Source organism: Impatiens glandulifera, chromosome 4, assembly GCF_907164915.1.
Source record: "Impatiens glandulifera chromosome 4, dImpGla2.1, whole genome shotgun sequence".
In the NCBI taxonomy this organism is placed as follows: domain Eukaryota; kingdom Viridiplantae; phylum Streptophyta; class Magnoliopsida; order Ericales; family Balsaminaceae; genus Impatiens; species Impatiens glandulifera.
In genome coordinates this window covers 26327824-26341348 of record NC_061865.1, presented here as the reverse complement: position 1 = coordinate 26341348, position 13525 = coordinate 26327824, and positions in this window count along the sequence as shown.

Below are 13525 nucleotides of genomic sequence, written 5' to 3'. Positions count from 1 at the left end.
TGTAAGTACACTTACTCATGTATGTGAATACCAAAATTAACAAGAATGTAATACTTCTATTAATTAATTATTAAATAAATTTATTAAAAAACATATGCAGCGAAAAATCTTTGCTTCAATTACTTCATTTTAATTTTAATATTTTTTATGAAAAATTTTATTTACAAGGAGACGCTTTGGAGCGAAGAAATCTTCGCTTCAATTACTTATTCTAAATATAATTTTTTTTTGGTAAATTGTATTTACGAGTACACGCTACGGAGCGATGAATTCTTCGCTTCAATAACTTTTTTTTGAGGATTGAAACATATCCACTCTTTATTTTCATAAGAAACTGTTCATATTCTTCTCTTTCTATCTCTCAACGATCATCTTTATTTGAACGTTGAAACCTTAGAATTTTCTTCTATTCTACAATGACTTCTTATGAAAATGTCAGAAAACCAAGGCAACAACATGAAAGTGGATACCTTCGACTCCCGAGAGGTCATCTTGGCAGTTTGTAACAACATAAACGAAAACGAAACCGCCCCCAATCCTGTATCCAACGTCAATCCCGACAATAAACCAGAGAGGTAGGTTAATCATATTGTGTTTATATATTTTTTATTAATTTTACACCCGTTCACTCAATTTTTTGTTCAATACTAATTTATGTTATCCCACCGAAAATAATGACTTCGAGGTTTCACTTGAATAAATATGAAAGGAAGAAGAAGAGAAATACGAAGACGAAGACGAATACGAAGTCATCGACTAATGAATCAGTTTCTACAGTTGTTGTCGAAGCAACTGATATTGTTGCAAGTACTACACATGTCGATGAAAATTTACCACCAACTCCCCCCCTAAAAAACCAATGATATTGCTACATCTATTACACCAGTCGATGAAGATTTACCACCACCACCCCCAAAAACCACTAATATTGCTACATCTACTACACCAGTCGATGAAGAGTTACCACCATCTCCCCCAAAAACCAAAACCATCAAAAAAAAGGATAGTGGCATTTCTAATAAGATCATCCCCTCATGGCCTTTATCACATGATTCCTAAATTGAGCGTAGAATGGAAGGAAGTTGTGAAGCAAATCGGGTTTGGTTCTCTTCTTACATTGGGTGTCTCCACTTGCCCGGGTCATTTTTCGAAACACGTAATTAGAAGTTTCGACCCGGATAAGAGTTCTCTGGTATTGGTCAACGGTGAGGAGATTCTTATCGATGAAGATCTCGTCCAGCTCGTGCTGAACCTCCCGAGAGGGCCAATGAACGTAGTTGAGTCCGCTGGGGAGATAAGACTAAGGACCCTAATTTTTTTAATTTCTTGAGGGATTGGAAGACTAGATGGAGCGGGGAAGAATCAAATTCAGCTCCTGAAACACTTTCTATGATACCCAAGATATTAAGTAACATAAGTGCAGACAACGATTTCAAAATCGACTTTGTTGTCTTTATTGTCTCAAGTTTTTTATGTCCAGTTCAAAATTCACGAGTCAGATAAACATGTATTCAAACCCATTATATATCTAATTGTATTTGTGATTACTTACACATGTATTCTATTCATTTCAGGTTCAAAATTCTCAAATCCTTAATGGATGTTGACAACATAAAGGAGTTGAACTGGTGTCACTTCACACTACAACGATTGGTTGAAAGTGTAAGAAGTTGGAAAGAAAATGAAATAAAAGATAAAAATCCATATTTTGATGGACCTCTAACCCTTTTATTTGTAAATAATTACTCTCTTGTATATGATTTATAGTTATGAAATATTTACTAACATGTTTCCCATTCCTTTACTTCAAATTTGCTACCTAGATGGTGTTTTTGTGGAAGGTGTACGTCAGCCTTATGAAAGGAAATTTCCAATCATCTCTTGTTGGGATGACATCACATTGTTAGATTTTACCACTTTAGAAGCTCGCGCAGGTGGTTTTGGGCTGGGCAGGGCAAGGGCACGCCTAATAGATAAAGAACCCGAGATTCCAGTTAATTTATTGGAATTAAATGAAGACGATGATCAGGTATGTTGAAACAAGAAATTGACTTACATTTGTCTATACTTTCTTGTTTTTGAGACTAATAAAATATGTTTTTAATAATCTACAGATTTTAACATCCAAAATCTTGCAAACTTTTAAAGATACAGCACAACAACTTAATTACCTATTAGGGGAGTTGGAGAAACGCAACATCGATCCGAAGCCTTTTTTTAGGCTGGTTTCCTGAACCTAAGAGAGTCTAAAGGGTTCGTGAAACACTTGACGATGAATAATGCTAAGGTTTGTGTAAGTAGGGAAGATCCTCCAAGTGAGGCACTTGGGGACACTTTAGAGAGTGGGGACTTGAAAATCAGTAGTCCCCTGGTTCAATACACATGTGAGGATGCAGTTGATGACAATGAAGATAATCCATCAGCACAGGTTGAACCAAATGATTTTGAGGATGCAGTTCTGCACAATGAAGATATTCCATCAGCCCGTGTTGAACCGAATGCTTTTGAGGATGCAGTTGTGCACAATGAAGATAATCAATCACCCCCAGTTAAACCAAATGATAAGGGTGAATGGAAGGAAAAGGGCGAGGAAACCAAAGCTCAATCACTCTCTGTTGAACCGAATGATAAGGGTGAATGGAAGGAAGAGGGTGAGGAAACCAAAGCTCAATCACCCCCTATTGAACCAAATGATAGGTGTGAACGGAAGGAAGAGGGTGATGAATCTTCTGAAGATGAAGATGATGGGGGACGCGTCAACATTAGAGATTATCCTTTGAGGAAGATTACAAAAATTATGGTGCACCTGCAATCCCCTTACATGAAAGACGTTGCGAAGAAGTTGGACCAAAAGATAACCAACGAGGAACAGAGATTGGCCGATTTTGTGTTTCATGATGACTTGGATGAAACGTAAGTTAAGCATGTTTTTCTAAATTTGAAATATGAATGTAGTTATGTTCTAATTGAATCTATTTTGCAGGGACGTACTGTACGAAGGGCCTCCGGGTAATATGACCCGTAAAATATTACGAACAATGAAAGATAAAAAAGAAGTTGCGAGCGAAGTGGTGGACGCTTGGGTCATACTTTTGCACTCCAAATACAGTAGGTTTGCAAGGCATGAAAAACGAATAATTTGTTTTTCAACAATATCATATGTAAGTGCTTCTCTTGTTTTTGTGTTATGTATTGTTCAATGTTCATGACTTTGATACTCTAGAGTTATTTTGCAGGTTAATCTCTTATTTTTTGATTGCACCACATTTTGCCTTTGCCTTGAAGAAGACATGAAAAACTTCAAAATAACAAAAGAGGACTTAAAAAATTGTGATTTGGTATGTACATATCCCTCAATTCCAAGTAACGAGTATGAAATCAAATAATTAATGTTTGTATTATTTCTACAGATATTCCTACCGGTCGTCCATTCCGAGCATTACTTTCTTGTATGTGTCAATATTTCTGTTTCCAGAATCGAAATACTAGACAACTCCGGACGTCCGCCTAAAATGAAACTTCAGGACAAGTATACCAACTTGATTAAACACATTGATAGATTTGGGAATTTCTTGTCAAGGCAAGGCCTAGTACAACTAGGTGAAAAAATTAGATCATACAGGAAAACGGCTCCAAAGATGGATTGGAAAGACACTACAAACAATAAAGATTGTGGTATACATTTACTGAGACATATGGAAACATATAGAGGATATATGAAGAAGTATGATATTGACATCAATGCCGACAATGTAAGTGTTAAACATATGTTTAGATAGTCTATGACATTTTTTTATATATGTTCTTATACTTTGTCTTGTTCTTTTGAAGGCCGAAGAAGCTATGAGTACACTGAGGATCAAATATTTATACAGAATTCTTATGTCTGACCACAATCTCAATAAGATTAACTTAAACAAGTCAATCAGATCAAGGTTTTAGAGAGTTATTTATATTATACGGAATTTTAATTATACAGTATTCTTATTTGTGGCCACAATGTCAATTAGTGTACTTTCACTTAATGCAATTATAACTTATAATTTATTGATGTTTCTTATGTCTTCTTGTACCCATATTTTTAAATTCATAAACGAAGTTGGCTTCGCAACTACTGTTTTTAAATTCATAAACGAAGCTATCTTCACATGTTCAGTTTTTAAATTCATAAACCAAGGCTGCTTCACAAGTTATGAAGCGATTCTATCTTCACAGAAATTAATTCATAAACGAAGCCATCTTCACAATGTTAAGTTATGAAATTCATAAACGAAGCTAGCTTCACACGTTAAGATTTTAAATTCATAAACAAAGTTAGCTTCGCAACTACTGTTTTTAAATTCATAAACGAAGCTATCTTCACAAGTTCAGTTTTTAAATTCATAAACCAAGGTTGCTTCACAAGTTATGAAGCGATTCTATCTTCACATAAATTAATTCATAAACGAAGCCATCTTCACAATGTTAAGTTATGAAATTCATAAACGAAGCTAGCTTCACACGTTGAGTTTTTAAATTCATAAACGAAGTTAGCTTCGCAACTACTATTTTCAAATTCATAAACGAAGCTATCTTCACAAGCTCAGTTTTTAAATACATAAACTAAGGTTGCTTCACAAGTTATGAAGCGATTCTATCTTCACAGAAATTAATTCATAAACGAAGCCATCTTCACAATGTTAAGTTATGAAATTCATAAACGAAACTAACTTCACACGTTGAGTTTTTAAATTCAAGACTAAGTTAGCTTCGCATCTACTGTTTTTAAATTCATAAACGAAGCTATCTTCACACCATGTAACGCCCTTACCATAGTTATGTAAGGATGTGAATTAATGAATGAAAATTCATTTATTACTTCAACAGTAGCTATTGTCATCACTCTCACTCTCTGATCTGTTTTGACTATCTCCTTCCCAAATCTCTCTACCCAAAGCTCTCTACCGGTGTTTATGTTCTTTGACTTCATTCTCTTCATTCATTTAGTGTAATACACATCTTGGGAGGTAGAGATGGACCCAGAGATGTCAGTTTTATCGCAGCAACACCTGGAGCGATACTTAAGTCTGATCAACGATGACCCTATCCTTTTTGGTGTCTATCATGCAGATGAGATTCTACCTCTTATCCGAATAAACATTCACGACGGAATAATGGCCCACATGAAAAGCATATGGAATACGGACACTCGTTCTTTTGTCATTGGGAACATGCACATATGCCCGACGATTGAGGACTTTGCTTCGATCCTTAGGTGTGGGAGTATTGCACTCATGGTTTTGTCTATCAATCCTGAACCTCATTTTGCATTCGAAACTTACTAAAACTTCTATGTTTGTTCAACGTTTGACGTTGTTTTGTTTACCCTCCAACATGAATTTTTCAATATGACACACATAGACGATTACATTTGGCGTGTCTAGGGAGCTGAAAGGACCATCAGACACACACAAAGCAAACTAATCATGCTTGTGGTTCTTGTCATTTTTTTTGTCAAGTTGAAGGACTACGGCCTTCGGATAGGCTCCTGGAGGTAGTTCCTGCACTGATGGGAAATGCCCCATGTTTGGCTGGCCTTGTACTCGTTGGGACTCCTTGGTCTCAACGACTTTGTTCAAGACCCAAATAACTATTCCTGTCGTGGATCACATGTGGTTCTATACTTCTGGTTGTTAAACAAATTGCATTGGTTGCCTCGTCCTTCAATTCCTTACCCTTCCTTTGCAAACCTATAGTTGCAAAGGCTCGCTGGAATCGAGCTTGAGAATTCAATTTTGGTATTCACCCAATTCAGTTCATTGTTCTGTGGTATCTCTTTATTCAAATGATGTACGAGATGAGGGGTTCTCCATTCATCATTGTGTTAGGCCTAGAGGGATGTTGACCTCTAGATTCGAAAAATAATACTAAACCTTACGGTACATGGTTAAAAGATTAAGTGTAATCTGAACCTCAAAATGACCTTTGAGCAAATAAATTCTTCAAGAATGCTCAAGGAAAATTTTTTATGAGAAAGACTAAACCTAGAACAAACGACGATTATATTGAACAACATCAGTTGCTTATGGTTTTCTCTTGAAAAATTCTTAAGCATGATGCATATAATCGATTTCTGAAGATGTTTCAATCTCACATCTCTAAAATGTGGAAGAAGTGTGAGAAAAATACTAACACAAAAAATGTTAAATTGATCTAACTCCTAACTTAAATGCAAATGATGAAATTAACAAAAAAAGACACTACATTTCCACTAGGGACATTTTATTAACCGTAATAAAATGAACATTTCTCGACAAGTTGTGTGATCAATAGTCTCTAGAGTGAGCTCAATATACACATAACTATATTAAATCAAATCAATCTAAGTCTTGATGGGATGTGAATTAGTAAAAAAAATATTATCCTATATTTCGATCGAGGATGATCGGTTTAAGATGTATCCTCCACAACCATCGGTTCCAAATATGTTTGTCTTAAATAATGTTTTTCTGACAAATTATGTGATAAAAGTCTCCAGAGTTAGCTCAACATATACATAATTATATAAAATCAATCTAAGTCTTGATGTTAAGTGACTTAGAAAAAACATTATCTTAAATTTCTATTAAGCGTGATTGGTTTGAAAGACATCTTCCACATCCTTCGTGTCCAAGTATGCTTGTCTCAAATAATATTTTTCCGATAAGTTAGGTAATCAATGGTCTCTAGAATGAGCTCACTCTATACATAATTCTATAAAATCAATCTATGTCTTGATTGGAAGTGACTTAGATAAAAATAATATCTTAAATTTCGTTCAAGCATGATCGATTTAAGAGAAAATTTTCAAAGTCTTCGACTCCAAATATATTTATCTCAAATAATGTCCTTCCAACAAGTTATGTGATCAACAGTCTCCAAAGTGAGTTCAACATACACATAACTAAATAAAATCAAGTTATCTTAATAGGAAGCAACTTATAAATTAAGGAAAAAACATTTTATCTTGAATTTCGTTCGAGCATGATCGATTTAAGAGACATCTTCTAAAAATAAAAGTTTAGTCCATGATTAAAAGTTTTTTTGGTGTCAAACTCTTGATTGAAGGAGATTCAAAAATGCGTTCTCTCGTCTCTTAATTGTAAACATAACTATTTGAGGACAATAAGAACTATGAAGAGGAAACATGATAATTATTATAATTACTAGATTAGTAAATATTTGATTTTAATGTATGTTTTTTTAGAAAAACGACTTAACGTTATTTTATTAAAATTTCCCAAAAGGGGAAAAAACCCACGAGTTTTACGAGATCATTCTAGACAGGCCTAAAACGATTTTGAGTTCGTAACAATTTCTGAATAAACTCTAAAAGGCTAAAAGTGTAAATATATTATCTCATTACAATGCATTCAATTCTAGTGATTTCTATAAAAGGTAGATTCCAATTTCTGCATATATTCTAGTTCTTCTCCGTGCTTGGAATTCTCCTCCATGTTCCCACGAGGGCGCCACAATCTGAGACAATTACTCTCCATAGCTCTTTAACGCTCTTGCGGGTTCTACCATAAACTCTTGCATTTTGCTCCTACCATATGTTGTAGACCACTGCTCCAAAGCCACATTTGAATACGTTTATTGCTAATATGTTTCCTTTGGATTTGAGTATTGTTATCTCCTTGATTTATTTCCATTCTTTCGGGAAACTGATCAGCTCCAGACTCTTTGCAAAACGATCCCAAAGTTCCATAGCGATACTACAGATTCCAAATAGGTGATCTGTGGTTTCCTCGTTTCCGTTGCATAGTAGACAATTCACGTCCGGGATACTCATATACTTACTGATGTAGTCTCGAGTGTTGAGTCTTCCTAGAAGGTGAGCCATAGGATGAACTGGTGTTGTAGATGATCTTGGTTGACCATACAAGAGGAGCCCAATATACTTTATGTACTTTTTCCCGGGTTACCTCACATATTCTCTTTGAAATCAGCTTCCCATTGTCTTTAGTTTTTCATTCATGAACGTCGGGTCTGTCGTGAAGTTGTATGCTGCTTATGTGATCTAGTATCCTCTGCCCTTCTGGAACTCTTCTCAGGAGCGAGTCTCAATTCTCATCTTTGATATCTCTGATTTTTGCCACTGCATAGTCTCTTCTAATGTGGGTATTCTTGAACTCCTCCTTGTGAATGATAGGCTGGTTTTCGAACCAGGGATCATGCCAGAATATAGTGCATTTCTCGTCCCCTAGCCGAATGTCGTAGAGATCTACTATATCGTTTCTTAGTTTAAGAATTTTCTTGAGTGATCAACTCATACCTTCATTGATTCTGCAAGTCCAGATATTGGTTTCCTATTTTATAAACCTCGTGTGTACCCATTTGATCCATAATGATTCCTGGTTACGTTCTAATTCCTATAGATGCTTGAAGGTTAGAGCTTTGTTCCACTCGACACAGTTCTTGAGTCTGATGCTTCTCCTCCTTCTGTTTGTAGAGAGCGGTCCATTTGACTTTCTTTTCTCCTCTTTCGCTACTGCTCCAAATAAAATTTTGCATCAATGTATCAAGTTCCTTCATTACCTGCTTCGGAATGACCATCTGTTGCGCCCAATATCCAATTATGTCCATGACTACACTCTTGATAAGCTCAATCCTCCCTACATAAGAAATTTTTTTCGTTGTCCAACCAGAAATCGTGTTTTTTACCTTTTGAATTAGCGGCTTGCAGTGTGAGATCTCAATTTGTTTTGCGGTTAACGGAATCCCTAAGTACCTTACTGGAAAGTTGTTTTCCGCAATGTCCATGATGTTGAAGATGTCCTACTTTGTTCCGTCGTTCACTCCTCCGTAAAATGTCACACTTTTGCTTTCGTTAATAGTAAGACATGTACCTCAGAAAAAAAAACGTTAGTGCAGCCCTAATAGTTTTAATGGAGTCAACATCAACGTGCGCAAGAATGAACAAATTGTTTTTTTTTTTTAATGTATGTTGATCTCAAATATTAAGGGTAGTATGGTTTATTAAAACTTGAGAGCTTATTTGATGTGGATTATTTGCAATTACTTAAAAAAAAGTTAAAGAATTAGGATAACAAGATGTTACCAATACGACTAGTTGGAAATCCAAATAAATACATGAATTACTTGGCTAATTATAACATTTTTTTTTCTGAAAAATGGGGAACTTTTCACTTATCTGAGGTAAAATTGATAGTAACATTTTAACACGGGAAAAAACTAAAATAATTACAAAACAAGTAATGAAGGTTATAAGTTAATCTAAATGAAAATAAGGAAGTACATACTGAACCTCAAAAGCGCAAATTTAAGGGAATTTTGGACAAACAATTTACAGTAAATCTAAGTATATGCAATAATAACTTTAGACTAGGATATAGTTTGTGACGTAGTAATTTGCGCAATAATAAAGTTGTTTGTTTTTTGTCTTTAGGAAAAAATATAATATATCAGTTTAAAGGGACAATGAGATATTTAAGCTGACAAGAAATTATGAGCCGTGATTGTAAAGACGGCATAAATTATAATCTATATATATATAATGATGCTTAATTTTTAAAGTGTCCGGATTGCCGGGTCGAGAGCTGTGGTTAATTTGGATACTTGGGTCGGATTGTGGGTTGACCCGTTTTTAAATTTAAAACGGTTAAAAATAAAATTAAAAATGCTAGAGGTATGTTTCGAACTTGCAACCTATCAAAACAAGTACAACTCTTTAACCAACTAGGCTACAAAGATTTTATATTTTAAATTCAACACCAAATTTGATAAACGCGGGACGTTTTAATATTAATATAAGTTCAATTTTTTAACTAACTAATCTATATATATATAATGATGCTTAATTTTTAAAGTGTCCGGATTGCCGGGTCGAGAGCTGTGGTTAATTTGGATACTTGGGTCGGATTGTGGGTTGACCCGTTTTTAAATTTAAAACGGTTAAAAATAAAATTAAAAATGCTAGAGGTATGTTTCGAACTTGCAACCTATCAAAACAAGTACAACTCTTTAACCAACTAGGCTACAAAGATTTTATATTTTAAATTTAACACGAAATTTGATAAACGCGGGACGTTTTAATATTAATATAAGTTCAACTTTTTAACTAACTAATCTATATATATATATAATGATGCTTAATTTTTAAAGTGTCCGGATTGCCGGGTCGAGAGCTGTGGTTAATTTGGATACTTGGGTCGGATTGTGGGTTGACCCGTTTTTAAATTTAAAACGGTTAAAAATAAAATTAAAAATGCTAGAAGTATGTTTCGAACTTGCAACCTAACAAAAACAAGTACAACTCTCTAACTTTATATTTTAAATTCAACACCAAATTTGATAAACGCGGGACGTTTTAATATTAATATAAGTTCAACTTTTTAACTAATTAATATATAATGATGTTGAGTAAATAGATACTTGGGTCGGATTGTGGATTGACCCACCCATAAATTAAAACGGTTAAAAATAAAATTAAAAATGTTATCCGTAATTTTTTTTTACGGTTTTTTATATTATTACTCGTGCAAATGCACGGGCTAAATGCTAGTTGTTATAAATTCTTTTGTTATTTCTCAACAGTTTTATATACTCTTGTCTAACAAATTATATATTGATTAAATGCATTTTTATATAGAAATAACGCACAACAAAACATTTAATATTAAAACGCGTTAGAAAGAGCATAAATTTTAAAAACATAAATACATAAAACTTTAATTTAGATATTATAAAATGAAGCTTTACTTGGACCAATATTCAACTATAATTAAAATCAATCAAAATAAAAATAAGGAAACAATTGTAATCATCAAGATTTGAATAAAATTATAAACTTATATATATACTTCATCACATACAAATAAAAATCCAATTTGAGAAAATCACTTCATTAGAGGACAAAAATGATTTATATCGCAAAATGGGAGACTTGGTTAAACTCTTTTGTGGTGTTTGGATGTTGATTAGGGAAAGGGTTGCCTCTTTAGTGTGTGAAGTTGTTGTTCAACGGAATCAATAAACAAGAAGCACTGAGCCAAATTCCAATCACATTCACACTCAACCGTTGTGATAGGGAGGATTGTTCATGTTTTGGGATTGGTACTTCAACAACGACATGGTTCACTTACCATTGTTAATACAGTTAACGTCGCAAAATCAGTATAACCCCACTAGACCTGATAATCCACGGATTAACTATTTTGGGTTCTCTAGCCATAATAATAATGGTGTTGTTCCTTCCGGGCATGGCTGAAATTTGCGAGTATTGAGGTGTGAATATTGTGTTTGTCTTCTTTGTTTAACACAAATGATGTTGAGCCATGTGAAGTGTTTCCATACCTTGAGGAAGTGATGGATTTGATATCTCATGAACATACTCGGAAAGCAACAACTCAAGAACGTATACCTTCCTAAAATGATAACTACTGAATCCTCCAAATTGCAAAATTTGAAGGAGAAGAATAATCAATTTGAGGGTCTTGATTATTTACGAGAAATTTTTGAAGGTAGTATCGATTTTAGTCAAATTGTATTACAAATTCTTTATTCCGTCGATAGAAACCGATCCCAAAACATGAACAATCCTCCCGGGCACAATGGAAGAGCCCACTATGATGGTCAATTCCAATTTCCGAGTAATCATGGTAATTTTGTACCTTATTTTAATTCTCCACACGGCCATTTTGACGATGGTAATGGTAGTTTTGATCTTTACATTCCACCAAGCCATTTTATCGATGTCATTGATAACATCCTCCATTATCTTCGTGCACCCCAACCTGCTAATCAATATCCTCCTAAACCCCAACAAGGTGGAGAAAACTTCAGCAACAACGTGGTTCACTTACCATGCTTAATGCAATCAGCAATTGAGAATCAGTATGACCCAACTGCGGTTGGACATAGTAATGGAGGAAGTAACTATGGTGAATCTTCTTGTAATAATAATAATGGTGCTGGTCCTTCTAGTCCTTCTAGATGTGGCTGAAATTGAAGAGAGGTCCATGCTAATAGTCCTAAAATAAAGTTATTTTCTATAATTTGATTTTATTTCTATTTGATGAACTATATATTAGTTCATGATAATTTTATTTATATCATTATGATTACCTTTGTTTCTTTATTATATTTGAGAATTGGTCCAAGTACTACTTCTTTTTATAATATTTAAACTGAAAATTTATTTGCATTTAAAACATATAATTTGTTAGTAGAGATTAACCCCATACAAGTTAATGTGCAATAGTACGCGTCAAACTTTTGAGAATTCATTAAAGAAATGAATGCGAGTGTTATAAATTAATTTAAGACTTGGTTATAAATGACTCTCAACTATAGATACTATCAATAAAAAACTTCACATTAGAGTCATCTCTTAAGAATGTACAACTTAGTTAATATATATGCGGCTACATAATTACTCAAAATCTTAAGCCAATAATTATATTTTGACTAATCTCATTTTGAGCTTATCCTTGTACATAACTTTCTTATGTACAACATGAACATGATGAGATAGATGTCTATACCTTTCTCGACTAAGGTTCCCAAAACCCGAATGCCTTTGTAAGTATGATTTGAAAAAGAATCTGCCTGAGGAAATTCAATATGAAAGACATTTCGAAACACTACCTCAAAATCTTTTAATAGAAAATTAAGGTCTTTATGATCCTAGCCTTTGCATATGAAATCGTGAACATATATATATGAATGATGATTGAAGATGCAATAGAATTGAAGTATTGTATGGCTTCTTATTTCTATCAAGTAATAATATTGATGACAATAATATTGTTCGGAAATAGTATTTGAGTGTTGAAAATATGGTGTAAAACCAATTCAATCATCTTATTCTTCCTCTATTTCTATTCTTCTCTATAAAATGCTTTGCTTTTGTTAATTTAATTCTACATCTTCAGCGTTGGAATCTCAAGTAGATAAATAAAAATTGTTTTCGATTTAATACTAACTTAAATAAATCAATCCAGGCATATTTAGTTATTCCAGGGAAGAAAGAAAACAAAACGTTGAACTTACTATTTGTTGACAAAATGATTCAACGGAGCCAAATCAAGCCAAAAATAGGTCAACTAGAACGGATCTAGTCACTCCTTCCTCAACATCAATTGGTGGAGGTCATGCTTGTCCGATTCGTAATCCTTCTTATGAATCGTTGCTGAAATGCTATTGCAACCTATTTGTCACCGTAAGACGTCATTGTGTATTGAAACATTGTTCCTCCATCACGAGCTCGAACTTCGTCTATCTAGCGTTGCAAGTTTGCTATTGTGAAAAGAACGTCGATTAGGCTTGAATGGATCAACATTAACACTAGATAAATTAGATGATAAGTATCAACATATACCATAATTTTATTATCTAGATGCTGGTGATCAGTCGATGATAAATGTGGATCTAGAAGAAGAAAATGTTGCGAGTCAAAGGCAAAGAGATGGTGTGCAGTAGAAAAAGAAATATTAAGTTGTTTTTGTTGTATTTAGGGTTTAAATTTATATTGTTTAAACTA